Source organism: Etheostoma cragini, chromosome 5 (assembly GCF_013103735.1).
Source record: "Etheostoma cragini isolate CJK2018 chromosome 5, CSU_Ecrag_1.0, whole genome shotgun sequence".
NCBI classification, from domain to species: Eukaryota; Metazoa; Chordata; class Actinopteri; order Perciformes; family Percidae; genus Etheostoma; species Etheostoma cragini.
Window position 1 is genome coordinate 15201663 of NC_048411.1, and position 11894 is coordinate 15213556.

The 11894-nt window shown below is 40.5% G+C and overlaps 1 protein-coding gene across 1 annotated transcript in view; it reads left to right on the forward strand.

Annotated features, from left to right (window-relative positions):
• Positions 1-11894, forward strand: part of LOC117945020 (ultraviolet-B receptor UVR8-like) — a 300294-nt gene that overhangs the window by 68885 nt on the left and 219515 nt on the right. The gene's annotated exons all lie outside the window — the stretch shown is intronic.

Here is an 11894-nt window from a genome sequence, read left to right on the forward strand (position 1 = left end):
TTCTGGAAGCCTAAGCTAAGGCTGAGCAGGGCTGCGCTTGTGGGAATAAAAGTGTGCTGCTTTTAAGACTCAGCAGGCTGGGCTCGGGTCAGACACTAACCATTGAAAAGACTAAATTCAGCTCTTTCTACCGGTTTGGGGCACAAGCTGAAGGTCCTGGCTGCTGTTGTGGGGTCAGGTTGCAGCCGTCCAGATTGCCAAAGCAGCTGATAACCATTTATCACAAATTCAGCAACAGTTCAGCACTGCATAGCTACAGTATAAAGTTCTGCTTTGGTAGGTCAAAGGCTTTCGACTAACGTCACTTTTCATAGTTTGTGCATTGTAATTGGGATATTGGTTTGTAGTTCAACACATTAAAGGAGGTTCTCCTGATGTTGTGAATGCACGTCGTTGCTGTTATAGGTCTCTTTTTTCTTCTTTTTACTGCTATGAGAAACTTTGGTAGGCCAAAGACCAATCTTGCACAGTAGCATAGCAACAGTCACCTATCTTTTTGTCCTGTAACTTTTTAACATATCAACAAATTTCTTTTTTTCTGGGTTCCAGATTTGTCTGGTCAGGTATAAATCATTCATTTGGTCACTTATTTCTTGAGTTTTGCAAGAAGCACAGTTTTTATTTCTTCTACACAGTTGATTCTATTTTGCAATCATTTTGGCTATTGTGGGCAAATTCTTACTGTTTCTTTAAAAACACCTTTGTAGGATAAAACACTGCTTACTCACTCACTTGCTTTTGATGTACAATAGTAATTACAACGACTCTCTCTTCGGTCAGTCACTTAAATTTACAGTATGCGTTCATGTGTAATAGTTGTGTGATTTCCGGCTGGCAGAGAGAGACTGGGCTGTTGGCTTTGAGGGATAAATGAAATAAGAAGGGCTATTTCTCTCCCCTCTGTAAACAGCTGGCAGCATCCCATGCTTGCACAATTAATTGGCATATAATTGGCAATAATCATTTTTACTTAAGCAGATTTAAAATCGGAAGTTGCCCCTGGAACAAACAGCTGTTGGTGGAACCTTCTGGCAACATAGCGTGGATGTTTGAGGATATGGCTGATCAATGCTTACAGGAGGTGGTCTATATATGAACACTTACATACCCAACTGTTGGCACACACTTGCACAAGCATTTCTACCTAAATCCATCAACCTTGCAGGAAGATTAACTGATTGTTGCCTTCAGGTGGATTTGATGCATGCAGTGCTGTTACACGCACTGCACGTATTTATTACCCTAAATGTTGGGGTTTAATTGAACAGTTTTTTTCATTGTAGTTCCCATTGGTAGTTCCTCTAATTGTTTTAATGCAACATTTATAACGCAAATTGCTTTCCGTGCCGTTCAGTCAAACAAAACATAATAATGTAGGACGTCAGGGTTATAATTCACAATAATGACCGGCTCGCTCTCCATTATACCTTAGGTATAAAGTCCATCACCATGCTAAGGTACTTTTAAAGTACTTCTATACCTTTTATCAGGTTATCAATGTTACACCTAGTTTCTTTGTATCAGGGGATTTTGAAAACGTGAAAGAGCTCTGTAATTCATTTATGGTGTCGGAAAAACATACAAAGGTGTAACTTCAGTTAAAGAGAGGAGTATATGTGCTTTAGTTAGAGAGGCTGTATGTAACATTCAGATAAAAATCTTTAAGTCATATTGTTTTTATCATAATTTGTTGAATCCTTCTTTGACACCTTATAAGGCCAGACCTCTGCAATGTGAATCTACAGTGTTGGGATTTCATTTAACTGAAAGCAATCCTGCCAAGGTCATGATTCAATATAAAATACTATGAAGAAGTTCCATACTGGCAGGGAGGACGGAGCCTTGTGGCTGGCAGACAAGCAGGCGGTGAGCAATGAATTAAACACAAAATTGTGCTTTGCCATATTACTCATCTGGCCGGGAGTTACTCAGACTGAAAGCCAAATAGGACATGAAGAAAAAATGTGAAACTGTAGTTCATTTGATAAAGGTACAGTGAAATTCTCTTCAACATTGGCTTTAGGACTTTTATTTAATGCACAAATGAATTTACATGATGAAGTCTCGTCTGCTTTGAGCCTTCCCCTTGATGAAAGGTGAAATGATGGATTAAATAATGGATTAAAGGCATTGTTTGAGCTGCAAGAAGAGGCACCTTCCATACCACTGGCTGCCATCTTATCTCGCCACCCAACAGAGGTTTAATCTGTTGGTCGAGCACGCCTGCAAGTAATTTCAGTCTGTCAGACAGACAATGGAACTGCCACCTTGTTGTTCATCACGGATTACTGTACTGCGCATCCTGTCCCGCCCCTACACAGACCCCTGACAAAGGACTTAATTGAATATCCGTCCGTGGCTAATTTGTGTGTGTTCCATGTGGGAGCACGTGTAAACACAAGCCATCCAAAAATACATACAGACTTCACATGCGTGCTCTTTACAGTAAGCACATGCAAGTGCACGTAAACAACCACCCAAAGCTGTGTGCCCTTGCCTCCTATAAGAATTATTTTGAAGTCTGATGTTGAAAGTACAGGTATTATTGCTTCCAATCCTTATGGCTAAACTGTAAACAACTTGAATGGAACAGATTCAATTAACTCTGTCTAAACCAAACACATAATTACATGAAAGCACAGATTGAGAGAAGTAGGAGATAATGGAGTTTTTTTTTTACCCTTGAACCTTAACCCTACTTTTCCCATTTGTTTATCAAATTAATTTAAGCCAGTAGATTTGTTATGCTTGGGCTTAAATACATATAATCACCCATTTTAGCTTCATATTACACTTGTGCTTAGACTAATTAATCCTCAATGTTTATCATGCATAAACAGTGATGGCTTTGCATTATAGCTTTGCATTATACATCTACAGAAGTAAGTGCCTTTTTAATTGTTTATCAAAATTGTTAATTATTTAGTGCCATCACAATTTTCCTCATTGTCCAAATACACATCTTGTTCTTGTTTTCAGACAAACATTGGGGAATGATATTGAATGGCATTGGTCTCAATAATGGCACAATGAAGGGTTATATCCCTGGGAATGGGTTGTATTTAAAAAACACAAATCTGAAAAATACAAATGAAAAAATTTCCCATGACTGTGTTTGACAAATCTAAATAAAACATATTTTAAAATTTTTACTGAGAATCGCAAATTTATCTAGTGGAAAACTACACTGTCCATGTTATCGGAACTGAGGAGAATGTCTACGTGTCCAGGCTTTCTGAAGTGACAGCTGTGCCTCATCTCATATGATGATGTGTTAAACAAAGCCCTGCCCACATGTTTGCCTTAAACTAAGTAGTCCTTAACTGCTTGGACAGACAGCAAGCTGTTGCACTTTATGTATTTGTTTATTTTTAAGATAAGGGGCCTCTTTTATGGATAAGCAGCTGACGCTCCCGCTCTGTCAAGCTGGGACAGGCTGAGGGAAGATAAAATAGAGTCTGTTAATCTGGTGCTGGTGAGCAGAGAGAGCGATGTTATTGACCTACGCTGGCAGCAATGTGTTTCAATTATACCCCGCCATCCATTTGTCAGGCAGGCGGAGCGATGGGGGGGACACGGAGTTCAGTCCTGGGTTAGAGTCATTCTCCATCACTTATGATGTGTCTTTGGAAAGCACTTTAATTGAATTACCCAATTTATTCTTCAAGCAACAATGCCCTGGCCCAGACCCATGACGTGAGACAATTAGATACAAGTTTAAAATCAGGCAGTTTGCATACTTCATCTTTTCATGGTGTACACAGGGAAGGAGACAGCTAACTTAGGGTGACTTTCTTCCCCCCTTCATCATAAACGGATTCTGTTAATGTAAGTGGTAAGACTTTATCATGACAATTTTATCTTACACCTTCTTGGTGCGGCTGCTCGACATACAACTTCATGAAACCTATAATATGGTAAGTGGCGCTGCCTGTGTGTTGCTACCCACCCATGTGCACCATGTGTATGCATTCTGTATGAATGCAACTAGTAATTTGTCAGCACAAAAATCCCAATGCTTTGGCTAAGTGGGCAATTGAGACTGTAATGCATTGTACTGTATAAGCAACTACAAGATAACTTCAGCTGATGTACAATCGGTGTACCCTTGACCAATGCGGAAACTTTTCTAATTCATACAATCCATCAAAGCCAACATTTGAAATGCACTCTGCATAGAAATGGCGGCCTTTCAGTTGTACGTTCAAATGTCTACATCTATCTTTTTAGCTAGAAAAATGCTGCATGTGCAAGGCAAATTGCCAAAACTAGGGTGTACTGTGTTTTTCTCCTTTGTTCCGCGATCTTCCAAGTAGACTTCCTTGAATATTTTCCCTGATATTTGCAAATTGCAAATAGTTGAGTGTGATTAATTCTAATCAAGTTCAATTTATTCTAGTAGAGCAGCTGGAAGAGGCCTGAGTGTTGCCTGCGTTCTGTCTGTGAGCTGTCTGACAACAGGGCCGGGCTGTCGATCACCCCAGCCCCCGTTCCAGGTGTAGGGAAGGTGCTTGTGTCAGATGCGCACTGGCCTACTTGCACTCTGGCCCTCACACCTGGCCGTTCAGCAAACTCTTTCCAAACTAGTATCCACTATCCGTGTCTAATCAACAGTGTTGCTCTCCCGGTATCTCCACAGCTCATCTTGTTAAAGGCAAAGAATAGTGGATAAAATGTACTCTATATAAGCATGTTATGTACACCAATTATGCTAATTTGCAGTGTTGCAGATGGCCCAGTGTTGATTGCTGCTCTAGGTTTAGGAGATGCAGTCTGAAATTTGAATTCGGAAGTCACGTGACACTCATTACTGCACAATCTCAACCAAATTTCCCTTTGTCACTCGTCACCCTTCTGTACTGACTGTCTTTGACAGATAAGCCTATGCGGACCTCTATGCAGCTAAAGAGTTGCACAACAAGCAACCGGGGAACACTCTCCCAGTTTTTAATTGAAAGTTTCCTAGTTAAGCTGAATTTGGGTGTGTTCTCATAACGAGTATTGTGAGCAATCATATACGGTCTATGTGAGCAATAAGTTATCTGAAATAGAGTGATTACAGTGATACAGTGATTGGGAGATAGAGCGGAGAAAAAGAAAATAATGTACTAATACAAGATTATACTGTCTTTTACAAAGTAATAACACAATCAATACACAAAAGATGCTAAATAATGACAGTAAATATAATCAATGATAATTTTTTCCTGTCATTTTCCTTTGACAGTCTGGCTCATCGGGATATGAATACTACTCCTCTCCCAGCGTGCTGGCTTCAGGGGGCAGGAGAAGCCCCTCCAAATGCCAGTCCTCTATGGGAACTGTGACATTCGAAGTGTGCCAAGGTGTGCCGTGTGTTAGGAAAGCATGTGCAGTCAGCTGTAAATTCATCATGGTCATCAGCCATGATGCTCTTTGTTCCGGCTATTGAGGCGAGTCAGTTTAGCCCCCGTCTTATGTTACGGCATGCTGAAGTGAACCCATGCTGATGTCCAAATGAATGGAGGCCTTTCACAAAGCCAGGGCCATTGAACTCTGTAGACAGAATATTGCCTTAAGTCCTGCAACCTTTGTGGCAGGGGGTTCCTGCCAGGCATGATTCCTGTTTAGTGAATAAGTGGGGTAATTATGGTGCGGTTGGGGCTGTGCAGCAAATGTCACCAGCAGATAAACAGTGGGAGCAACCCTTCTGTAAAGGCCTGATTTATCCACCCTGGACCTCCTGTAGCCTGCAGATGAATTAGAAGCACTTGGGTGTAAAAAAAACTAACTAGCTTGTCTTGATTTAACTGGAGTTCAAGGATGCATATAATTGGAGAAACAGTAGTTAGCAGATAAGGCCACACGTTAAACCTTAGTTTGTCACAAACCACATCTCTCATGTGGCTCCGAACGGCAGGTGGTAGTTTGATCTGCGGATGCCATGATAGTGCATGAATAATATGCAATGACATTGTAAAGATTTAATTATTTATACTGCAAAAACATTGTTTCAGTAGCTGCAACAGATACAACATGTCACTTTTTCTATTCCTGAGCCACTAACTGAAACCAAAGGGGGAAATAATCCCTCACACTTAACGTTTTATGTGCTGCTGTTAGAGAGTGTGAATCTTAAACTTCTCCATTTCAAGTCCCCTTCTCTGTATCTCTGATTGGTGGATGAAACCACATCTATTGCATGCCATTAAACAGTGCCCACTCACGCGAGACTGCAGGCCGGCCTTTATAACATCATGAGCCTGGGGAAATGGGAGAGCCAGCCATCGTCATTCCATTACCTGCTGAAATGGATGCCCCTGTATCTCCTCCTTGATTAGCTTTGTCTCTAATAACAATGATAGCTTTAAGTGTGTCTAATTGAGGCCGGGCTCGCCCTCCCTCTCTGTGTGAAAGTGCTTACTCATTTTGTCTGTCCTTTTAATAATTACATTATCATTTTACGCCCCTGCCGGTTCCTTGGGAAGTGGGCTGGCGCTTTTGTTGAAGTGAAAGCTCATTATTGGAGCTGAATTATGTGCAGTTTATTGATCCCCATGGTGGATTATGGTGCTCTAAGTTAGTCTAGACAGAATAGTTAGCCAGATGACAGAGAGGAAACATAGAGGCCCCAGGGGAAAGATCCCTGGGCTCAGTTAGCAATTAATGCCTGCCAGGTAATGGAATTTAAGTTTACACTAAATCCACCAATGCCTTGACATTTGAAGTGCCTTATAAAAAAACATTAGCCTAATGAGACGGACGAGAGCAGGAGAGGTCTTCTTTTACACACTGTTTCTCTCTCACAGATCTTTTTCTTTTGTCTTTTCTATTTCATCTTCTCAGCCCCTCCCCATACAAGCACACACAAGCCCTTCTAGCACAACCCCATTATGATATTTCTAATAACTTAATACTAAACATCTGCACTGGAATGTAGTGTATTTTGGTGCTTTTTGGATATGTGTTTTCCTCTCTTGATTGGCCTGGAGAAAGTTTGATTGATAGGCTTTAGTTGGGTCCATTTTCCAGACACGCTTTGCTAATCTTCATCTTAGGCCGGGTGAGGGTGTTTGTGTGATAAAGTGCACAATGAGTGGGGGAAAGGCCAAAGTGCTGAGTAAGAAGCCAAGCAGGACATTCATCTCTATAAAGCCGAGGATGGATCAGGGTAAAGCTATCCATCATTATCTTGATGAACATGCCACATTACTGACAGCATTGCCTCCATGCCATCCAGGGCCGGCAGCGGTTTGTCCTCCTGGACTTCTAAGGACCTCAGTCACATGTAGATTTAAAGGGTGGAATGTGTGTGTTTACACATCAGCATAAGAGCTTTGTATTATTTTAAATATTTTGATACTGGAAAATTACCTGAGTTTCAGTTCTACAGCAAAAGAAAATTAAAATATTACATTTCTCAATGAATGCTGACTTGTTTTCTACAAAACCATATTTTCATTAAAGAAGCAGGAGATCTCAAATATTTAATGTAAAAACAAACTGCCTAAAGAAAATGCTCTAAGATTGGCAACCGTTTTGTTAAAATCAGGATTCATCTGATTGAGGATTGTGTAAACAAGATCACATATCTGACCAGACATTCAGAGACAGCTTGTTGCTGACACACATGGGATCAGAAAGGTACTTTCAATATGTAGCACTAGTCTGGGTGTCTGAAAAAAGAGAGTTGGTCGGTTACTTTTTTATTCAAAGTGGATTTACCTCCTCGAGAAAATCCATGTAATTCCCCCATAGCTGAAAACAATACGTTCACTTACATGTGTTGGTGTTTAAGACAGCCACAGACATACATTTTATTGGGGCAAAATGCCAGTTGCTGAAGTCCACTTAAAAAGATGGCCTTAATGAAAAATACTGGATAGACAGGCACCTGTTAAAGCAGCCTTGTACATCCTGGAAGCGAGACAGGGAGCTAACAACTCTACCCCGTAATGAGGCCAATATCTAGCTCAAAGCCTTTCGGTGCCTTTTGTGTAGTTTACCGTGTCCTTGGCTCATAAGCCTTGATAATGTTAGTAAATACATACAGAGGCACGGATAAACTGGGCTGTAATCCACACTAGCTCTAGATGGAAGAGGAAGGGAGCGATACAGGGGAGAAGGCGAGGAGAGGGAAGCGGCTGATTAGACTGGTTTTACTGCTCCTCTGCCGACCTAGAAAAACACTGCAGCCCTGACCTTGCATAGCAGAGCCCTTATATATCTAACAATCTCTGAGTACCTTAATGATACAATGTGTTCTCTCTCCCACTCTTTCCCTCTATTTTGCACATCCCTTTTTCATGTCTTTCTCTCCCTATTCTCTCTGTTTCAGCACGAGCTTGTGCACACGCACACTTGTCCACATGCACACAAAATACACAGCCTTGAAAAAGCCAGTCAGCAGTTTGGGCTAGGAGTCTAGCAAATGAGTTGTCCTATTGAAATAGAAAGGAGAGTGCTCTGTGCTGCAGAAAATGCTGCTATAGCAAGCCTTCCAGGAGGGGGACATAAGGTAAATTACTTGTCTGGACAAAGAAATATAAGAATGTCCTTTCACTACAAATACCTACCAATTTACATTTAGACGGAGCAGATTATATCCATGTCTTCCATATTTGATTTCCTTTTCACCCTTTTTTATCACAACTATATCTCATCTCATTATCATTCATAAAATACCACAAAGTGGTGTAAGTGCTGTAAGAGAGAGAGAAAAGCTTCCAATTGAAAGAAATGTATTATTGCCATTGATTCATCGTTCTTTTTCTCTCCACCTAGGTGCTCCATTGGTTTGAACACTCTCCCAGTGTGGTTAGACTGCTGCAGTTTAATAGCAGCTGTTACACAGCTCAGCTCCATTGCTTTAAAGTTGACTAACCAACCACAGTATCTTCTTACATTCTTAATGCGGGGTGCTGAATACTGCGTAATAGTCTCCCATCCCGACAACATAATTATATTTTTTAGATAGGATGGGTCTTGGCGGATTGATTGGATTCACTAATCAAGCAGTCTAAACCATCACAATCTGCAGATTTATAAATAAAATGAAACACATTTTTTAAGTCTTCATTAAGCTTTTGAGTTCCCATGCCATTTTGTCAATGTGTAGAAAACCGCTTTCACTGGCTTAAGTCATTCATCTTTGCATCTAATTCCCTTTTTGACCACTTAAAGCATAAACCTCTATTTGGTCCTGGTATTCCCCCTCCTCGCTCCATCCACCCACAGTAATTAAGTTTCCGTTCTGCTCTGAATAGGAATGTTAAGACGGAGAGTTATCACTGGGGTTCATAGCCTCACTCAATGAAACACCTATAGTGACCTTTCTGATTTACCCAATAGGAGTCCCCTCCTCCCCCCTCAATATCCCTCTCCTCTTCATGGCCATCTTGTTGTGTGGTCCCTTCTCTTCAGTTCTCTCATTACTCCCTGCGTGAAGGCCGGGTTGGGGGGGTGACAGTGGAGGAGTGGGGTGGTTGAAGAGGAGGGCTTCTGTCCCTGGATGAGTGAGTGTGGATAAGAAGTTGTTTGAATTCATAATTGTGCTCTTGTGAAGGGGGAGATTTGTAAAGCAAGGCTGGGTTCATTGTGTGGCAGTACGAGTCCGGTGGAGGGTGCGAGCCGCTCAAAGCTAATGTAATCTACGCTATTATAGAGGGTTAATTAGCTGCTGAACTGGAGCCTGAAGAGCAGGCAGGAAAGGAGAGAGAGAGAGAGAGAGAGATGGAGGGCGGGCAGTAGGGATAGAGAGGTCTTCAGGGAGTCATTAGAGACTGCTTGTTGTAATACAGCCACACAGTCAATAAGGCTAGACCTCTGAGGAGTAGAAGAAAGGCAAAGACAGACATGGAGAGAAAGAGTTTCACACCATGAAAAATAGCTGGATGTCAGCAGCTCTGCCACTGGACACATGTTGGGGAACCAGAGATGAATTTTATGGCTTTATTTGTTATCTGCTGCCTTCTAAGGGCCTTTTAGCTTTAACCCCTAACATTTGCTTTCAATGAAATGGATCAGTTATTCATAGAACTATACTTTACGCTTCATACTTAAGACATCATCACAATTTATTTACTTTGTAAAACATTATTTGAGGACTTAAATATTTTTACTAATATATTTTTCATTTCTATAATACAAATAACTTTGTCAGCGCAACCTTGTTTGCCCTCCTGTTGGCACCAACTCTGTGATTAACTACTGCATTAGAACAAACTGGGTATATAACTACGCTCATTTCCAGCTGTATCTTCATGCGGTTGTTCATTTCCTTTTATAGCAAGGTCAAGTCAAAATTCAAGTTGAAAGTACCAATATATTTACGGGTATACATTTTATAATAGAGTTGTTTTACTTGTTGCTGAATTTGGTGGGTAAATTATAGAGTGTGGTCTAGACCTACTCTATCTGTAAAGTGTCTTGAGATAACTCTTGTTATGATTTGATTCTATAAATAAAATTTAATTGAGAATAGTTCTGAAAAACACCTGTAATACCATAGCTGTGTAGCATGCCATGTAGTCAAATTTTCTCTGTACCTAAAAATAGTTTAGCTAGAATACACGCTGCCTTGTTTAAAAGTATAGTAAATATCATGAGGATGAATGAAAAGTTAAAGTTGCATAAATCATTTTTTTTTGCCAACAATAGATGAAAAGCCATATTTACAGAAGCATTACAAAAAAGAAGTTGTAGCACTCACAAACATTAGTTGACGTTGGCTTATTTGTATCTAAACAGGTCTCAAACAAAGTTAATATTCTTCTGATTTAGCCATCTGAAGAATGTCATTTTAGTGTCAGATTGTTTGGGAGATACAGTGGGGCCAAAAAGTATTTAGTCAGCCACTGATTGTGCGAGTTCTCCTATTTAGAAAGATGAGAGAGGTCTGTAATTTTCATCATGGGTACACTTCAACTATACATACAAATAAATTCTTTGAAAATCCTACAATGGGATTTTTTCCCTCATTTTGTCTCTTATAGTTGAAGTGTACCTATGATGAAAATTACAGACCTATCTCATCTTTCTAAATAGGAGAACTCGCACAATCAGTGGCTGACTAAACACGTTTTGGCCCACCTGTATGTGGCTTGTGAAAATTGGACCCAATGTTTACTTTGGTGACTATGGGGTGAAAGAATAGGCCGTGATCTGTGATCACATGTAATGTTCCCATTGGAATCATAACACTCAGGACCTGCAGCTAGTCTGCTAAAGAAGCGTGGCAGAACAGAACCCATGTGACACAGATACAGGTCATGACGCGTCTCGGTTCTAAACCGTCTCTGATAGAATAGAATGCCAACGTGTTAATTAATGACCTCAGACACACAGCTGCTGTATAGTGGTATGGATGTGCGGATCCTTTCACTCAGACTCAAAATGCCAATGGATGAATGTGAATGAATGTGCTGTGGTTCAGGGATCACTATTCAACTTTAGTTCATAGTGGCTGTAAAACACTTTTTTCCAACACAGGGGTTCATTCTACCATGATAGCTTTTTAAATCCAATTCTATACTTAAATGAAATTAAGCATCTACATGATACAAGAAGAAGTACTATCTTAGAAAATGGTATGAAACTCAATGCCTAAATCACTACAAACAAACAACACCTTTAAAAAATAAATGTAAAAAATTACTTTTTCTGCCTTGAGCTTGTTGATAGTTTGCATTGTAGGCCACAAGGAGATACAGTAGGATCTATCCATTATGTATATCTTACTACCTATTCAACTTACCTGCAGCTCCACTGCTGCAAAAAGGCCAGCATGGCCTCCTGCTAGCAGTCTATTTGTATTTATCACTGTGTCCTCTAGAAGTCCATCCTATGCTGCCATGGGTCTCTTGTCGCTCTGAGCAAAACTTCATTTGAGATGGGTAGTTAGTGCCTGTTCCCTT